Genomic DNA, 18,983 nt, shown 5'->3' on the forward strand with positions numbered 1-18,983 from the left:
TTGAACGGTATTTTAATAGCACATCAGCACATGAAGGGTATTGTGTAAAGGCAATACAAGTAATGTCTTACCCTGAGACACATCACAGTGTCAGATCCAAAATGGTCTGGTTGTAGGTGGAGTACACAACCACTCCGCCAACACAGTTCCTGATGGTAAAGCTGGAGACAGACAGCATGTGGCATGATTGGATTCGAATCTTTCACTGGATACAGGCATTATCTCAAAAAGATGGTCCATTTATTGTTATAATGGCCATCTTTCAATCCATCTGTCTGTTACTGTTTTTGATTCAGCACAATAACTTAAGTTTTAAAAGATCTGATTTACATTTTGGATTGATTGCAGTGGGGGAAAGGAAAATGGGTTGTCCATAATAATGTTACAATTAACTCTAGAAAAAGATTTCCTACACTTTAGGCAAGAAAAAAGAAACCTGTCAATTCTTGGGTCTAAAGGTCAGAGGTCAATGTAAGTTTAATAAGAAAACCATGGTTTTTAGTACTGGTAAGTTTACTTCATTAGGGCAGAAAAAATAAAAGAACTGTGGGACATTTATTGAATAATTAGTTATGTAGCAAAGAAATATGTGTATGTATGTATATATGTGTGTAATATGTGTTACTTTTTATATATGTAAGCACTATGTATATTAAAAATTAACAGTATACTTTGCCACTTTTTATAGGTATATATATATTTATAAATGCATACCCCAAAGATCAGGATCACCAAGACCAGTGTTAGTCAGTTATCTCCAAAGTCAACCATGCCGTGTCAGTGGTTAAACAGAAGGCTGTTATAAACTGGACCAGCTTATAATGTGCCTTTTATGGTACTCCACAAAATATAACTTGAGGTTGATAAAATTAAATTGATAACGTGAGAGCTCTTGAATATATCCTTTAAAAAAAATCAGTGTATGCTTTTCTTTTTCATGAGAGTCTGCCTGTTTGCAACCAACAAAAATAGTAAATGAGATCGCCTGTGATCAGCATTCATTTTTGGCTATGCAAAATAGTACCCTCTGTAACACAAATAGGGTGCAAGAAAATAAAGATAAGAGATCGTTACATTTGAATTTAGACTGAATTGAACTTACCACAAGTGAACAGCACAGAGTGCACACATTGACCAAGAAGCGTATTACAATCAATTTGATTGGCTGACAGAAATGTTGCACTGAGCTTGATTAGCTTGGGCATCAGTTGAGAGCATGTGGCCATTGCCAATGATAAAAAATGATCACAGACACTCAGGTTGTGGATTTGTTGGTTTCAGCAATAGAAGTTCACTTTTCTGGGATTTTGTGCTTTGAGTTGGTTATAGCATATGACTAGAGTAGCAACTAATTTTGTGTGTGTAGTGCTGGATTGGTCTGTGTTGCAGAGGTCAGTTGGTCCATGGTGCATGTGCCCTTGAGATTAATATCTGTTTGAATTTCTTGAATAAAAAAGAAACAACGCAGGATCTTTGCAGTCCATTTTCCGAATCACCCAAACTTGTTTTCTGGTAGGGGCCCAAGGGTCACACTTTTTCCTGTTCTGGAATATATTCTACTGTGAAGCAGTAAAAAAGGGTACACTCATCATCAGTTTTAACTGTGTATTAATTTCTGCATAAAGTCTAAATTTCTTTGAATTATTAATGTGCATTGTTTCATTACCCATACCCACCAACAGATTATTAATGTGCATTGTTTCATTACCCATACCCACCAACAGATTATTAATGTTCATTATTTCATTACCCATACCCACCAACAGATTATTAATGTGCATTGTTTCATTACCCATACCCACCAACAGATTATTAATGTGCATTGTTTCATTACCCATACCCACCAACAGATTATTAATGTGCATTATTTCATTACCCATACCCACCAACAGATTATTAATGTGCATTGTTTCATTACCCATACCCACCAACAGATTATTAATGTGCATTATTTCATTACCCATACCCACCAACAGATTATTAATGTGCATTATTTCATTACCCATACCCACCAACAGATTATTAATGTGCATTATTTCATTACCCATACCGACCAACAGATTATTAATGTGCATTGTTTCATTACCCATACCCACCAACAGATTATTAATGTGCATTGTTTCATTACCCATACCCACCAACAGATTATTAATGTGCATTGTTTCATTACCCATACCCACCAACAGATTATTAATGTGCATTATTTCATTACCCATACCCACCAACAGATTATTAATGTGCATTGTTTCATTACCCATACCCACCAACAGATTATTAATGTGCATTATTTCATTACCCATACCCACCAACAGATTATTAATGTGCATTGTTTCATTACCCATACCCACCAACAGATTATTAATGTGCATTGTTTCATTACCCATACCCACCAACAGATTATTAATGTGCATTGTTTCATTACCCATACCCACCAACAGATTATTAATGTGCATTATTTCATTACCCATACCCACCAACAGATTATTAATGTGCATTGTTTCATTACCCATACCCACCAACAGATTATTAATGTGCATTATTTCATTACCCATACCCACCAACAGATTATTAATGTGCATTATTTCATTACCCATACCCACCAACAGATTATTAATGTGCATTATTTCATTACCCATACCGACCAACAGATTATTAATGTGCATTGTTTCATTACCCATACCGACCAACAGATTATTAATGTGCATTGTATCATTACCCATACCGACCAACAGATTATTAATGTGCATTGTATCATTACCCATACCCACCAACAGATTATTAATGTGCATTGTATCATTACCCATACCCACCAACAGATTATTAATGTGCATTATTTCATTACCCATACCCACCAACAGATTATTAATGTGCATTGTTTCATTACCCATACCCACCAACAGATTATTAATGTGAATTGTTTCATTACCCATACCGACCAACAGATTATTAATGTGCATTATTTCATTACCCATACCCACCAACAGATTATTAATGTGCATTGTTTCATTACCCATACCCACCAACAGATTATTAATGTGCATTATTTCATTACCCATACCCACCAACAGATTATTAATGTGCATTGTTTCATTACCCATACCCACCAACAGATTATTAATGTGCATTGTTTCATTACCCATACCGACCAACAGATTATTAATGTGCATTGTTTCATTACCCATACCCACCAACAGATTATTAATGTGCATTGTTTCATTACCCATACCCACCAACAGATTATTAATGTGCATTGTTTCATTACCCATACCGACCAACAGATTATTAATGTGCATTATTTCATTACCCATACCCACCAACAGATTATTAATGTGCATTGTTTCATTACCCATACCCACCAACAGATTATTAATGTGCATTATTTCATTACCCATACCGACCAACAGATTATTAATGTGCATTATTTCATTACCCATACCGACCAACAGATTATTAATGTGCATTGTTTCATTACCCATACCGACCAACAGATTATTAATGTGCATTGTTTCATTACCCATACCGACCAACAGATTATTAATGTGCATTGTTTCATTACCCATACCGACCAACAGATTATTAATGTGCATTGTTTCATTACCCATACCGACCAACAGATTATTAATGTGCATTATTTCATTACCCATACCCACCAACAGATTATTAATGTGCATTGTTTCATTACCCATACCCACCAACAGATTATTAATGTGCATTATTTCATTACCCATACCCACCAACAGATTATTAATGTGCATTGTTTCATTACCCATACCGACCAACAGATTATTAATGTGCATTGTTTCATTACCCATACCGACCAACAGATTATTAATGTGCATTGTTTCATTACCCATACCCACCAACAGATTATTAATGTGCATTATTTCATTACCCATACCGACCAACAGATTATTAATGTGCATTATTTCATTACCCATACCGACCAACAGATTATTAATGTGCATTGTTTCATTACCCATACCCACCAACAGATTATTAATGTGCATTGTTTCATTACCCATACCCACCAACAGATTATTAATGTGCATTATTTCATTACCCATACCCACCAACAGATTATTAATGTGCATTGTTTCATTACCCATACCCACCAACAGATTATTAATGTGCATTATTTCATTACCCATACCCACCAACAGATTATTAATGTGCATTGTTTCATTACCCATACCGACCAACAGATTATTAATGTGCATTATTTCATTACCCATACCCGACCAACAGATTATTAATGTGCATTATTTCATTACCCATACCCACCAACAGATTATTAATGTGCATTGTTTCATTACCCATACCGACCAACAGATTATTAATGTGCATTGTTTCATTACCCATACCGACCAACAGATTATTAATGTGCATTGTTTCATTACCCATACCGACCAACAGATTATTAATGTGCATTGTTTCATTACCCATACCGACCAACAGATTATTAATGTGCATTATTTCATTACCCATACCCACCAACAGATTATTAATGTGCATTGTTTCATTACCCATACCGACCAACAGATTATTAATGTGCATTATTTCATTACCCATACCGACCAACAGATTATTAATGTGCATTGTTTCATTACCCATACCGACCAACAGATTATTAATGTGCATTGTTTCATTACCCATACCGACCAACAGATTATTAATGTGCATTGTTTCATTACCCATACCGACCAACAGATTATTAATGTGCATTGTTTCATTACCCATACCGACCAACAGATTATTAATGTGCATTGTTTCATTACCCATACCCACCAACAGATTATTAATGTGCATTGTTTCATTACCCATACCCACCAACAGATTATTAATGTGCATTATTTCATTACCCATACCCACCAACAGATTATTAATGTGCATTGTTTCATTACCCATACCCACCAACAGATTATTAATGTGCATTGTTTCATTACCCATACCCACCAACAGATTATTAATGTGCATTGTTTCATTACCCATACCCACCAACAGATTATTAATGTGCATTGTTTCATTACCCATACCCACCAACAGATTATTAATGTGCATTATTTCATTACCCATACCCACCAACAGATTATTAATGTGCATTGTTTCATTACCCATACCGACCAACAGATTATTAATGTGCATTATTTCATTACCCATACCCACCAACAGATTATTAATGTGCATTATTTCATTACCCATACCCACCAACAGATTATTAATGTGCATTGTTTCATTACCCATACCGACCAACAGATTATTAATGTGCATTGTTTCATTACCCATACCCACCAACAGATTATTAATGTGCATTGTTTCATTACCCATACCCACCAACAGATTATTAATGTGCATTATTTCATTACCCATACCCACCAACAGATTATTAATGTGCATTGTTTCATTACCCATACCCACCAACAGATTATTAATGTGCATTGTTTCATTACCCATACCCACCAACAGATTATTAATGTGCATTGTTTCATTACCCATACCCACCAACAGATTATTAATGTGCATTGTTTCATTACCCATACCCACCAACAGATTATTAATGTGCATTGTTTCATTACCCATACCCACCAACAGATTATTAATGTGCATTGTTTCATTACCCATACCGACCAACAGATTATTAATGTGCATTGTTTCATTACCCATACCCACCAACAGATTATTAATGTGCATTATTTCATTACCCATACCCACCAACAGATTATTAATGTGCATTGTTTCATTACCCATACCCACCAACAGATTATTAATGTGCATTATTTCATTACCCATACCCACCAACAGATTATTAATGTGCATTGTTTCATTACCCATACCGACCAACAGATTATTAATGTGCATTATTTCATTACCCATACCCACCAACAGATTATTAATGTGCATTATTTCATTACTCATACCCACCAACAGATTATTAATGTGCATTGTTTCATTACCCATACCGACCAACAGATTATTAATGTGCATTATTTCATTACCCATACCCACCAACAGATTATGGAAGTGCTGAGAATCAGTGAAAAAATGTTTTTGTATAATCTCTCACATCATTTTCAAAAAGATTTTCTGATAAATTTTTTAATTTACCATGATTTAATTTTCTGCATGCTAAATATTTTTTTAGGTATTGTCATTGAATTTAGGTATTGTCATTGAACTTAGGTATTGTCATTGAATGTATTGTGTTGTTTGTTAGCTGCATATCTCTACTGATTATGTCGGAAATTCATGCATCTCTTTCTTGTTTATAAGCTGTATGCATTTCTCTATTAAATATGTTTGAAATTCATGAATGTATCTCGTTTGTTAGCTGCATGCATTTCTGTATTATGCATGTTGGGAAATTCTTCACTGTAATGTACCTCGTTTTAGTGCTGTCTTTGAAGTAATGGTATTATTATGGAAAATTTCTGTATGAGGTGTCCTTGCTTTTAATGACAGACATTATTATGGCTCTCATGAACAATGTTTTAATGAGAGTCTAGTGAAAAGGCAGTCAAATTGAATGCAGTAAAGAAGAAAAAAATGATGGAAATATGGAAAATATCTGAATAAATGATGTGTTTTATGCATCATAAACATGAAAATAAGAATATATTTCTTCAGTTTAGAATTCAGCTCAGCTATGGGTCATATTTACCAAAGATTCTTCAATCGTCATCAGTCAAAATACAGAAAAACGGGGAATACTTTGGCATACTGAGGCTTTTTGAAGTACTTACAATACCTCTGTTACTAAGAATCTTTAGTCTGGCACTGTAGTGGTAGCAACTTCCATTATATGTAATTGCCTTTTAATATTGGTATAGGCTTAATACAGGCTGTAATGGAGTGTAATTAGGATTGGATTCACTGCTGTAGGAAAAGTTTTTAGCTATATGAAAAGCTATGTGGCAGCATTTCCTGTTGAGATGAAACACAACAAAGACCACATACTGACTGACTTATAAAATTGTTTTTCATCTAAGGCTTTTTCCTTTTCTTCCCATTGGCATTTTCTTTGTCTTTTGGATTCTTTCTTGTTTCTGAATTATTCCAGTTATCATCTTTTTATATGCTTGCCTTAAGGCTCAGTCTATTATGTATGTTTGTCCATTGGTCTGCTGTTTCTTTCTTTGTACAATAACTCTAGTTCTCCACTTGCTACTGCTACCAAAATGTTTGGAGAGTTTTGAACTTGGAATTAGGAATAAAAATACCTGTTAATTTTGTTTTCCAAGGTCAAGGTCACTGAGACTGCAAGAAGTAAAGTATTGGTTGTGCAAAATAGGTAAGAGTTGTTCTCTTCCACCCTGTGGATGTCTTGTAATTCATCTAAGGAAGAACAATAATGATTTGCGGCTCAAAAGAGCAAAAGTCAAGATTACCCTGGCCGAAAGAAGAAAAATAGTTTTGATGCAGTTACATGGATTCCTGATCATTAACAGTTGTCAAACTTTGCAGATCGTTTGTGCTTGGGGTGGGGCAGAACAGTGTTGAGTGTCGAAAGGTCAAGGACAAAAGTCATTGTTAAAGAATGCAAATGTCTTTTGGCATAGTGGTATTTAAGTTCTACATCACATACCTAAATCAAATTTAGTGGATGACTGCTACTTGCACTTGGGATAGGACACTTACTGAATTTAGGATCAAAATAAAATTTCACAGCAACTGAAAAAAGAAGAATGGTTTCCAGATCATAACACTAGGTGGGACATATTAATCTCACACCATATTTGGTATGATTGCCATTACATTGGGAATTCTTTCAAAGGTACTTAAAATATTGCATATGAAGCCCAGCTGGTATTTTATTTTCTATGAATATGTGTATGGGCCATCCCTAGCATAACTGTTATATAAAGCTGATGGCATAATATAGCTGATTTTGATGTCATGATTTTGAATTTTGTATAACTAATGAAATATACTACTACATTTTAAAAACAGGGTAAATTTAAAGAAAAAAAGCAAAGATCATGCATACAAGAATTATTGTAATATCCTGCAATAAGAGAAAACAAAATTTGACATTTTCATCAGTAAGACTTGTATGCTTTCAGGCTGGCATATAATATGTACGAGTTCCTGAAATCACTGTATCTGTCAGACGTATCTGGTACCATACCTACTTACATGTGAGTTTATTTAACCCAACTGCAAACTGCACAAAACAAGATCTGTCTTCTTCGCATAATGCTCCAGCAGATCTGGGTCTGTCTAGTTTGTTAGGAGTAACCAGTAGAACAAACAACATAGACTCTAATCTGCATGTGCATTATGCTACAGCAGATCAGGATCTTTGTTTCTTGCAGTTTGACTTGACTTGTAAGTGAGTATATATTGTAGATAAAGATTTTTGACTAGTACCTACTGAGAGCAAATGGGCATGAGTGATAGGAATTCTCATTTACCTTTCTATCAACTTGTTTTTTATTTTTTTCAACTTCGTTAAACTGCTAAATAAACACCAAAGGAAAACACATTCTAGAGTAACCAAGTCTAATTTATAAATCATTCTTTGTTGGACAAGAAAAAGAAAGATGTTGCTGACTAAGCTCTAATTCAAAGGTGACTAGGTCTAGTTTCATTTTTGTACCTTGGTTGTACTCATGTTTTTCCAATTCCTTTAACTGTATAGCCACAAACACATGACAAAAGAGGCATGAAAGTTTGGTGCTGAACTTGTCAAAAATCAAATAAGTGAATAATTTGGTCCAGGGTTTGTAGTACAGACACTACCTCAGTCTTGCACAGTTTGGTATGTATCACAGTGTATTAGCAGATGATACCTATAGAACAAAATATTTGAATCCTTGACCTAAATTAAGAACCAAAAAAAAAGAAACTAGAAAGAACAAGTACTTTTTTTAATTATCCTTCAAGAGTTATTTAGGGATGTGATCAAATAAAATTCACCATCTGACTTCACTGGAAATTTCCATTAATTAGCTAATTATTAATTTTATTTTTTAAAAAAACTGGAATAAAAATACTGTGCTTTGATGAAATTCTTTGTGCACAGTTTTTACAAGATGACGTGTCTTTAGACAACAAATTCTGTTAAAAACTTGACAGCTGATTGATCTACTGCGACAATAAAATATGCATAAGGATTTTAGGTTGAGTACATACAGGATTCTTAAAAAGAGTAGTAGCTAACATATATAAAACATTATAGGTGAATACACAATATGTCAGTGTTTAAAGAGTAGTAGCTAACATGTATAAAACATTATAGGTGAATACACAATATATCAATGTTTAAAGAGTAGTAGCTAACATGTATAAAGCATTATAGGTGAATACACAATATATCAATGTTTAAAGAGTAGTAGCTAACGTGTATAAAACATTATAGGTGAATACACAATATATCAATGTTTAAAGAGTAGTAGCTAACATGTATAAAACATTATAGGTGAATACACAATATGTCAGTGTTTAAAGAGTAGTAGCTAACGTGTATAAAACATTATAGGTGAATACACAATATATCAATGTTTAAAGAGTAGTAGCTAACATGTATAAAACATTATAGGTGAATACACAATATGTCAGTGTTTAAAGAGTAGTAGCTAACGTGTATAAAACATAGGTGAATACACAATATGTCAGTGTTTAAAGAGTAGTAGCTAACATGTATAAAACATTATAGGTGAATACACAATATGTCAGTGTTTAAAGAGTAGTAGCTAACATGTATAAAACATTATAGGTGAATACACAATATGTCAGTGTTTAAAGAGTAGTAGTAGTGAATTAAACAAAATTATGCAAATGATTGTTTCTGTAGATGTTGACTAAGAAGCTTTTTAAAAACTTGGCATGAGTCAGCCGACTTTATGTGTATAGGGTGGTATGGAATTCCACTTTATGTGTATAGGGTGGTATGGAATTCCACTTTATGTGTATAGGGTGGTATGGAATACCACTTTATGTGTATAGGGTGGTATGGAATTCCACTTTATATGTATAGGGTGGTATGGAATTCCACTTTATATGTATAGGGTGGTATGGAATTCCAATGTTTGTCTCCAGAAAAAGGGAACCTGTTCTTATTAAACTCCAAATTTGGTTTAGGCAAACATAAATTGTTGTTTGGGATGGACTTTAGTTGATACATATGGTGGTTATCTGACATATAACATAACCTTACCTGCATCCATCTTGAACATCACAACTCCATCTAAATGGAAAGTCACCGGAACTCTTATGATGTCTTGGTGATCTTAAGTAAAACTGGTACCACTTGAACATCCATTATGGCCATCACAGTGGCCATCTTGAAAATGTTGCTCTTGCCAGTCTTCTCTGACTGGATTGCCATATCAGATCAGGGTTTTCATGAAGGGAAAAAAAAAATCTATAATTTTGAAAAAAACACAAAATATGGTACCCTTGAAAACAAAATGAAGTCACATGATTGGGTTGAAATCTACTGTAAGTCCTTGTTTAGAAGTTGAGTCCAACAGCAAACTGTACAGACCCATTTCTGACATATGATCACCCATAGGGCCTATATTGTTTATAGTTAAAATGGACTTGTAAGCAAATATATAAGGTAAAGTCCTTGTGGATTTAAATTATACCCTATTTCTAATGGAGTGATTTTGTAGGAGTTCTTCTATAATTGTCACTGCTACTAAATCCTGTCTATAGCTTGTAGGTTTTCAGCAATAATTGCATCTCACATTCTCGGCAAACCTTCATAGTGCCAATCTCATTACAACCGGGCCCCTTTATTAAATATGTCTCAATCTGAGTGGGTTTTTAATTTGCTAACAACGCATAGATGAGTTTTGGTATCACCTTTCTTATGGTGTTGTCATTGTTGTTGCTGGGATATGCATCAGTGTCAAGCCTTTAGGTAAGTGTCTCAGATCATGCTTGCATACACAATAAGAAACTTAATGGGTGTGTGTATCTTGGAGGGTACAGTTCATCCAAGGCAAATGGAGATACCATATATACTTGCTTATAAGTTATATCCATCTGAAAACTCCATAGTCCCAGATCTTCTGTCACATAATTCACTGCATATCTAGGTCTATGCAGTTTGTTATTTGGAGAACAAACAACACACACCCAGATCTATTGGTCCATTAAGTGACAGCTGATGAGGGTCTGCATGGTCTGCAGTTGAACATGACTTACAAGCAAGAATATATGGTGACCTTTTTGGTGACTTGGCTGGGTGAGATGGAATATGCCTTGGTGTGGCAAGAGTGAGACATTACATTCTGTACAGGCCTAGTTAAAATAAAACATTTTGACCTAAGGGAATCTGTTCAAAATTCATTTCAACAGTGGGACATTCTAGTAGATGAAGTACAGCTTCCAAAGCTTCACTTTGCTTTAACTTTGTAATATCCCTCTTAGCACTGGTTCATGGGTCACAGTTTTGATCCCCACCCAGGTCAACCTGGGTCAGCTGCCTCCTGTCATTGAGAAAGGCACTTAGCTCCCTTGTCCTCAGAATGTTATAGGCAATATGTTAAAAGTACTATTAAAACACAAAAAAAAGAAACATATAAAGTTCAGTGATCCCCCCATTTTGAAGCCCATCTCAAAAGAAACTACTCCTGGTCAGAGGTTCCTAGTCTGACACAAGAACAATGTATTTTTACCATTTTGTTCTCCTTCTTGAAGAGGCCACCCCTTCAGAGGGCAACCTTTTTATGCCAGAAAGTGTATGTGTTCCAGCCAGGTCAGAAATATGGGGACCACTGAAATATAACAAAACAAGAAGCCAACCTGTGCTGTGTATACTGCTTAACACATTTTTCTTCTGACCCATATTGTTGTGGTTTAACTATCATTCTTTCATATGAAAAGTGACAAAAAAACTTGGCTACCATTTCCACAAAACTGTCAAGGAATTACAGAATTAAAACATCCAGTTGTCACTATACAGTAATTGTCATATTTCTTGTGAATTTTATAGAAAAGTACACACTCAATAATACCCCACTCTAATCTTGTGAGTTTCCTGAAAAGTACAATTGCTCAACAGTACCCAACTATCAATATGAATTCCTTAGAAAAGTACATACTCAACAATACCCCACTAAAACAATGTGAAATCCTTAGAAAAGTACATACTCAACAATACCCCACTAAAACAATGTGAATTCCTTAGAAAAGTACATACTCAGCAATACCCAACTATAACAATATGAAATCCTTAGAAAAGTACATACTCAACAATACCCCACTATAACAATATGAAATCCTTAGAAAAGTACATACTCAGCAATACCCTTTAAAACAATGTGATATCCTTAGAAAAGTACATACTCAGCAATACCCCACTATAACAATGTGAGTTTCCTGAAAAGTACAATTGCTCAACAGTACCCCACTATAACAATATGAATTCGTTAGAAAAGTACATACTCAACAATACCCCACTAAAACAATGTGAAATCCTTAGAAAAGTATATACTCAGCAATACCCCACTAAAACAATGTGAAATCCTTAGAAAAGTACATACTCAGCAATACCCCACTATAACAATGTGAATTCCTTAGAAAAGTACATACTCAGCAATACCCCACTATAACAATGTGAATTCCTTAGGAAAGCACATACTCAGCAATACCCCACTATAACAATGTGAATTCCTTAGAAAAGCACATACTCAGCAATACCCCACTATAACAATATGAATTCCTTAGAAAAGTACATACTCGACAATACCCCACTAAAACAATGTGAAATCTTTAGAAAAGTACATACTCAAAAATACCCCACTAAAACAATGTGAAATCCTTAGAAAAGTACATACTCAACAATACCCTACTAAAACAATGTGAAATCCTTAGAAAAGTACATACTCAACAATACCCTACTAAAACAATGTGAAATCCTTAGAAAAGTACATACTCAGCAATACCCCACTAAAACAATGTGAATTCGTTAGAAAAGTACATACTCAACAATACCCCACTATAACAATATGAATTCCTTAGAAAAGTACATACTCAATAATACACCTATATAGCAATGTGAATTCCTTATAAAATTACATACTCAACAATACCTGTCTATAACCGTGTGAATTGAACCCCACAATAACAATACAAATTCCTTAGAAAAGTACATATACAATAATACCCCATTATAAAATTTGTTTTGCAGATTAAAAGTTTGAAAAGCTTTAACCAAAAACAGGACTATAGTTATCACCCTCCCCCTTTTCTGCACAAAATAAGTTGGGGAGGCCACCATTTGCAGTAATATAAAACCCTATTGTTTCCATGACTTCCTATCGATATAAAACCTTTTATTTCCCACTTATCTTTTGAAATTACTTCATAAATTGAAATATGTCTTATTTTGTGTAATTTTTCATATTGTCCATTATATTCATACATCATAATTATTAAAATCATAATTAATTTATTGTACTTTAATTTGTCATGGACAACATTTTTCTTAATAAAACTTTGCCCTCCCTTGTTGTCCATGATTGCTGATCTCATTATATACCAAGCCGCAGTTCAGTGAGAACATCATTATGTACTGAACCATGGTATAGGTGAGAACTGCATGTGTACCAAACCATGGTATAGAGGAGAACTGCATATGTATGAAACCATGATATAGTGAGAACTTTGTGTGTACCAAACCATGGTATAGTGAGAACTGCATGTGTACCAAACCATGGTATAGTGAGAACTTTTTATGTACCAAACCATGGTATAGTGAGAACTGCATGTGTACCAAACCATGGTACAGAGAACTGCATATGTATCAAACCATGATATAGTGAGAACTGCATGTGTACCAAACCATGGTATAGTGAGAACTTTTTATGTACCAAACCATGGTATAGTGAGAACTGCATGTGTACCAAACCATGGTATAGTGAGAACTGCATCTGTACCAAACCATGGTATAGTGAGAACTTTTTATGTACCAAACCATGGTATAGTGAGAACTGCATATGTACCAAACCATGGTATAGTGAGAACTTTTTATGTACCAAACCATGGTATAGAGGAGAACTGAATATGTATGAAACCATGGTATAGTGAGAACTTTGTATGTACCAAACCAAGGTATAGTGAGAACTGTGTGTGTACCAAACCATGGTATAGTGAGAACTTTGTATGTACCATGCAGTGGTATAGTGAGAACTTTCTATGTTCCAAACCATGGCATAGTGAGAACCATGTGTACCAAACAATGGTATAGTGAAAAATGTGTATGTACCAAACCATAGTATAGTGAGAACCATGTGTACCAAACCATGGTATAGTGAGAACTGCATGTGTACCAAACCATGGTATAGTGAGAACTTGTATCTGCCAAACCAAGGTATAGTGAGAACTGTGTGTGTACTAAACCATGGTATAGTGAGAACTTTGTATGTACCATGCAGTGGTATAGTGAGAACTTTCTATGTACCAAACCATGTCATAGTAAGAACCATGTGTACCAAACAATGGTATAGTGAAAAATGTGTATGTACCAAACCATAGTATAGTGAGAACTATGTATGTACCAAACCATGGCATAGTGAGAACTGTGTGTACCAAACAGTGGTATAGTGAAAAAAGTGTATGTACCAAACCATAGTATAGTGAGAACTATGTGTGTACCAAACCATGGTCTAGTGAGAACTGTGTGTACCAAACAATGGTATAGTGAAAAATGTGTATGTACCAAACCATGGTATAGTGAGAACTATGTGTGTACCAAACCATGGTCTAATGAGAATGGTTGAATCTTATCAAATAATGTTGTAATAAATTAAATAATGATGTAATGCAAAACTTCATGTAGTTTTCTTTCAACCCATATTGTCACTTTGATGCACCAGTTCAGAAACATGTATAGTGGTCTATTAGCTCACCTGGAAATATGATCAAGTGGGTTTATAATACAGCTCTATGTGATAACCATGCTTTTTATCATGGGGGCGGGGAGGGAGGGAGGGAGTCCCTATTGCTGATTTGATTTCAATCAGACTTGGGATGTACTTTTATATCATCAAAATTTTGGACGAGTTCAGTAAAGAATGTCATTATAAGAGTGCATCAATCAGACAACTTCAGCTTTCATTTTTGTGTTAAAGTAAACAGCTTCCATTTGGAAAATGTAACATACTGTATAAAGCTTTAAAGTGAAATGGTCAACTGTAAAATTATGTAAATCAGATGATCTATCTCAAGCCCACTTGTGCCTCTTGTTTTTTTTTTGTTTTTGTCATGGGGTTGATAACAGTATAGTATAACATTCAGAATCAAATTATAATTAAGTTAGTTCTAACTAGAGAGATGTATCTTTTTAATGGTGTTGAGAGATATGCTATTAGAACATACTTCAAGGTGACAATTTGTGTGTAGAGTACATTTGAAGATCTAGCCATGGTATTGTAGCAAGTTGAAAAAAATAGAAAGATATAAATTCCCCTCCCCCTTAGCAGAAACATAAAATTGTATAACTGAAAGTACATTTCATGTGAAACAAAACCTGCATGACTCCATGAAAATATTGCTGAGGGTTAAATCTATTGTTACACAGACTGATGATTATTTTCATATGGAGTTCCACCTTGTTAGCGTCCATTAGCAACCCAGTATAATTGTTGCCATAGGGTTAATGCCTGTCATGTAATGGTTAGACATCTAGAAATGGCTCATATTTGTCTGAATGGATGCGTGGCAATTAAAGACTTGAAGACCAGGAATTTTACCAGATGTCACCATCTGAAGGTATTTTGATTGGGACAAATTTAGGTTAAGTGCTATTATAAGAGAGGACCTTTCCACGACTTTAACTGCACCTGTATGATGATGCATTTTCAAAAAGAAAGGTGAGGACCATGATGTGATTCACCTTTTGGTGCATGTTGATGACCGTTTGTGTGTATATACTTGCTTCCATTTGAAAGAGAGTGAGAAATGTCAGGTATCTTAAATAAACATGTGCCAAAAATAGTGAAACCAATCAGAAAATAGAAAAATGCCAATTGATTAATAGGCTTTGTCTAAGGCAGAATGTTCATTGAATTCCATGGTGTAAATGCTGTCAAAACGATGGATGGACAGATGGACAGACGAATGGATCTGTGTCAAGACTAGAGTTTGGATACTGTTCAAGATTCAGATTTGTCAAAATAGTACTTTTAGAGTAGTCACCCCAGTTTTGAAAATTGCATTGTTTTCTTATAGTTTCATAATTGTTTGAGGTATCTTTTTAAGGAAACTTAGTATGTTCTTTCATGATTATTTTACAATATGTATTCAGTAAGAATGGACTTGTTCAGCATTTTAACACATTAACTTCTGGAGCTTTTTGTCATTTTTGCCTAAAAATCGAGTAGGAAACACATTTTGAAAGCTATTTCTGAATAGACTCGAAAACACCAAATCCCAGGTCATCTTTCAATAACATACTGCCTAGTTGTGTTAGAAACATAATTTTTCATTGGCTATTTGACTCGTGCATGAGCAGAAGGGTAAAAGTTGGATTTTTTTAAAATTATTTTTTTAATTTTTTTATTATTTTTTTTGCTAAACAGAGCCATTATTTTTGTATCGAGACCACTCTTTATTCCAAATGCCCATCTTATCCTACTTTTGCAAAGGCTCATCTGTCTGTTTGCAGTTCATACCAGTTTGCCTTAGATCTGAGACCAAAAAGTCTAAAATCCGGACACAAAATCGGATTCTGACCATGGGCGAAGTTTGCGTTAAAAAAAAGTCGGATCCAAAAAATGAGGTTTTTCTATCTGTATTTGCAGTTTGCAGTTAGACTTAACTCATAAGTGAGTATATACAATATATCAAAGTGTGTTAATTTAGATGGTCCTTTGTCAGTGGGTGTTCTCAGTGATCAGGTACTGTTATTTCAAGCATGAATAAACATCCAGAACTTGTTTTGATGCATCTCAAGATCATTAAAACTTGGATTTTATTCAAAATCAATGGCTTAAATAAAAAGGGTATCAAAATCTACCATTGGAGCATCCATTATCTTTTTCTAAACTGGATGAAAGCAAATTACTTATTCTAGGAAATAATTAGGTAATTGATATTTTTGCATTCAGCAAAACTATCTAACATTAACTTTTTCATGGTGATGAACTTTTTAATATTTTGAACTAGTTTTTAGAGAAAAGACAGACTTTTCCTAAAGGATGGTGGACTTCTTTACATTATGGTCATCTGATTCCTTTCAAATAATGTCATGAAATAATTTGACTAGAAATGAGATATAATGCCCCAAATCCATGTGTATTAGGTTGTGACTATACAGGCTGACAATGCTGAGTATAGTATATCTCAAAGTAAGCTGGAAACTTTCTATATTGAAAACAAAGAAGTCTGTTTACTAGGTCACTTCATTTGCAATCCGCTGTATGACAGCAGAGCTGGATTAAAACTGAATTCACTGAATTAGCAACAGCTATACCAGCTAGAGTAACAAAGGTGAAACACTAATTGATCACTTTTATACTAATAATGCTGAAAATATTATAGAAGTTGCAGTTCCCCAATATGCCATAAGGGATCATTAACCTTTATGCTGTACAGGAAAATAAAAAAAAGGAAACCCTATTATCATAAAACTATCGAAAAATGAAAAGATTCAATGTGCCAGTACAAATATTCCTTCAAGACTGTAAAGATATCTTTTGGTCGGTAATTGAATCTTTAGATGACCCATCTAATTCTCTTGGCATATGGATAGGTATGTTTACTGATAGTCTGAACAGTAATGCTCCCATTAATTTGAACAGAATTACGTGTAGGCAGCAAAATTAACCAATTATACAAGTAATCGACTGAATGCTATCCATACAAGGGATAGGTTTCGTACATTAAAAGATACCAACAATTACAGGTTATGGAACATTCAAGTCCATAATTCTAAAAGCAAATAACTTACTATTCCACTGAAAGAATAGACAATATTATAAAAAAGAACCTTTGAAAGTTCTGGAAAACTGTCAATGACTTGAAAGGCAAAACTGTCGATAACCTTCCACTGAGATGTATTAATGCCCAATATGACAACAAGACCTTATTGCAGTTTCAAATTCCCTGGAAGCTTACTTTAGGAGCATAAACAAAAATCTTGTGCATCTCGCAGGTCATTAAAGATTCTCAAGTGATGAATTAAATGAGATTATTTCCTCAAAACTGAGCGAAGAAAAGTGCTTCAAAATACCTAAAATATGCACGGCAATCATTTTAAAAATGAATTAGATAAACTTGATGTCAGAACAGCCACAGACCTAGATAATATAAGTGCTAAATTCCTAGAACTTGCATCTCATGTCATTTGCATTTAAATAACTGGTTTATCTCATGTACAGAGCAGTTTGCTTTTATAAAATCATCTACAAACCACATCATAGTGTTCAAAATAATGTTTGGTTACATTTTGACTTCGGCTTTATGATGTCACTCTATACCTAAATGGATTATTGATAGTGGCTGGTTTTGACTTTAGTCTCTTATTAAAAAATTAAAAAGAAAAATTAGTATACAGTTTTATTAATTACAATAACAGTCCTATGAAAGAAAATGATGAAGTCAATGAAGTTTGTATAAGACCTTTAAAAATCTCAGGTGATCAGTAATGTTCATATTTCGATGTAGAAGTTCGTAACATGAATTTCCTTTCCAGTCAGTAATATTTGAAGGACTTCATGGATTGAAGTCACGTTTGCTGTGAAGCTCAGTATTACAAGAGGCCGAGATTAATTTTGATTTTCGCTAATCTATCAACAGTTGAATGAGTTATGGCTGATGTGCGATATAGAATTAATCTTTTTTGCTGGTTTCCTCAATTGTACCAGATATTGCCAGGGAAAGTCACATTGTATGCGTACATTTGTAGTTTTGTTTGTGCATTGATAATTGTAATTCTAGGATGTACCATAATGATGTACATATTTGCACAGTGTATTATAAAATAATATATAAAAAGTTATTAATTTCATCAGCCAGGTTAACTATTGGTAATA

At 34.2% G+C, this 18,983-nt stretch overlaps 1 protein-coding gene across 1 annotated transcript in view; it reads left to right on the top strand.

The window, feature by feature from the left end:
- The window catches only part of LOC149776034 (receptor-type tyrosine-protein phosphatase N2-like), a 520,769-nt gene that overhangs the window by 297,343 nt on the left and 204,443 nt on the right, over nt 1-18,983 (top strand). The gene's annotated exons all lie outside the window — the stretch shown is intronic.

Source organism: Sinohyriopsis cumingii, chromosome 18 (genome assembly GCF_028554795.1).
Source record: "Sinohyriopsis cumingii isolate HCF-2022 chromosome 18, ASM2855479v2, whole genome shotgun sequence".
Taxonomy (NCBI): Eukaryota; Metazoa; Mollusca; class Bivalvia; order Unionida; family Unionidae; genus Sinohyriopsis; species Sinohyriopsis cumingii.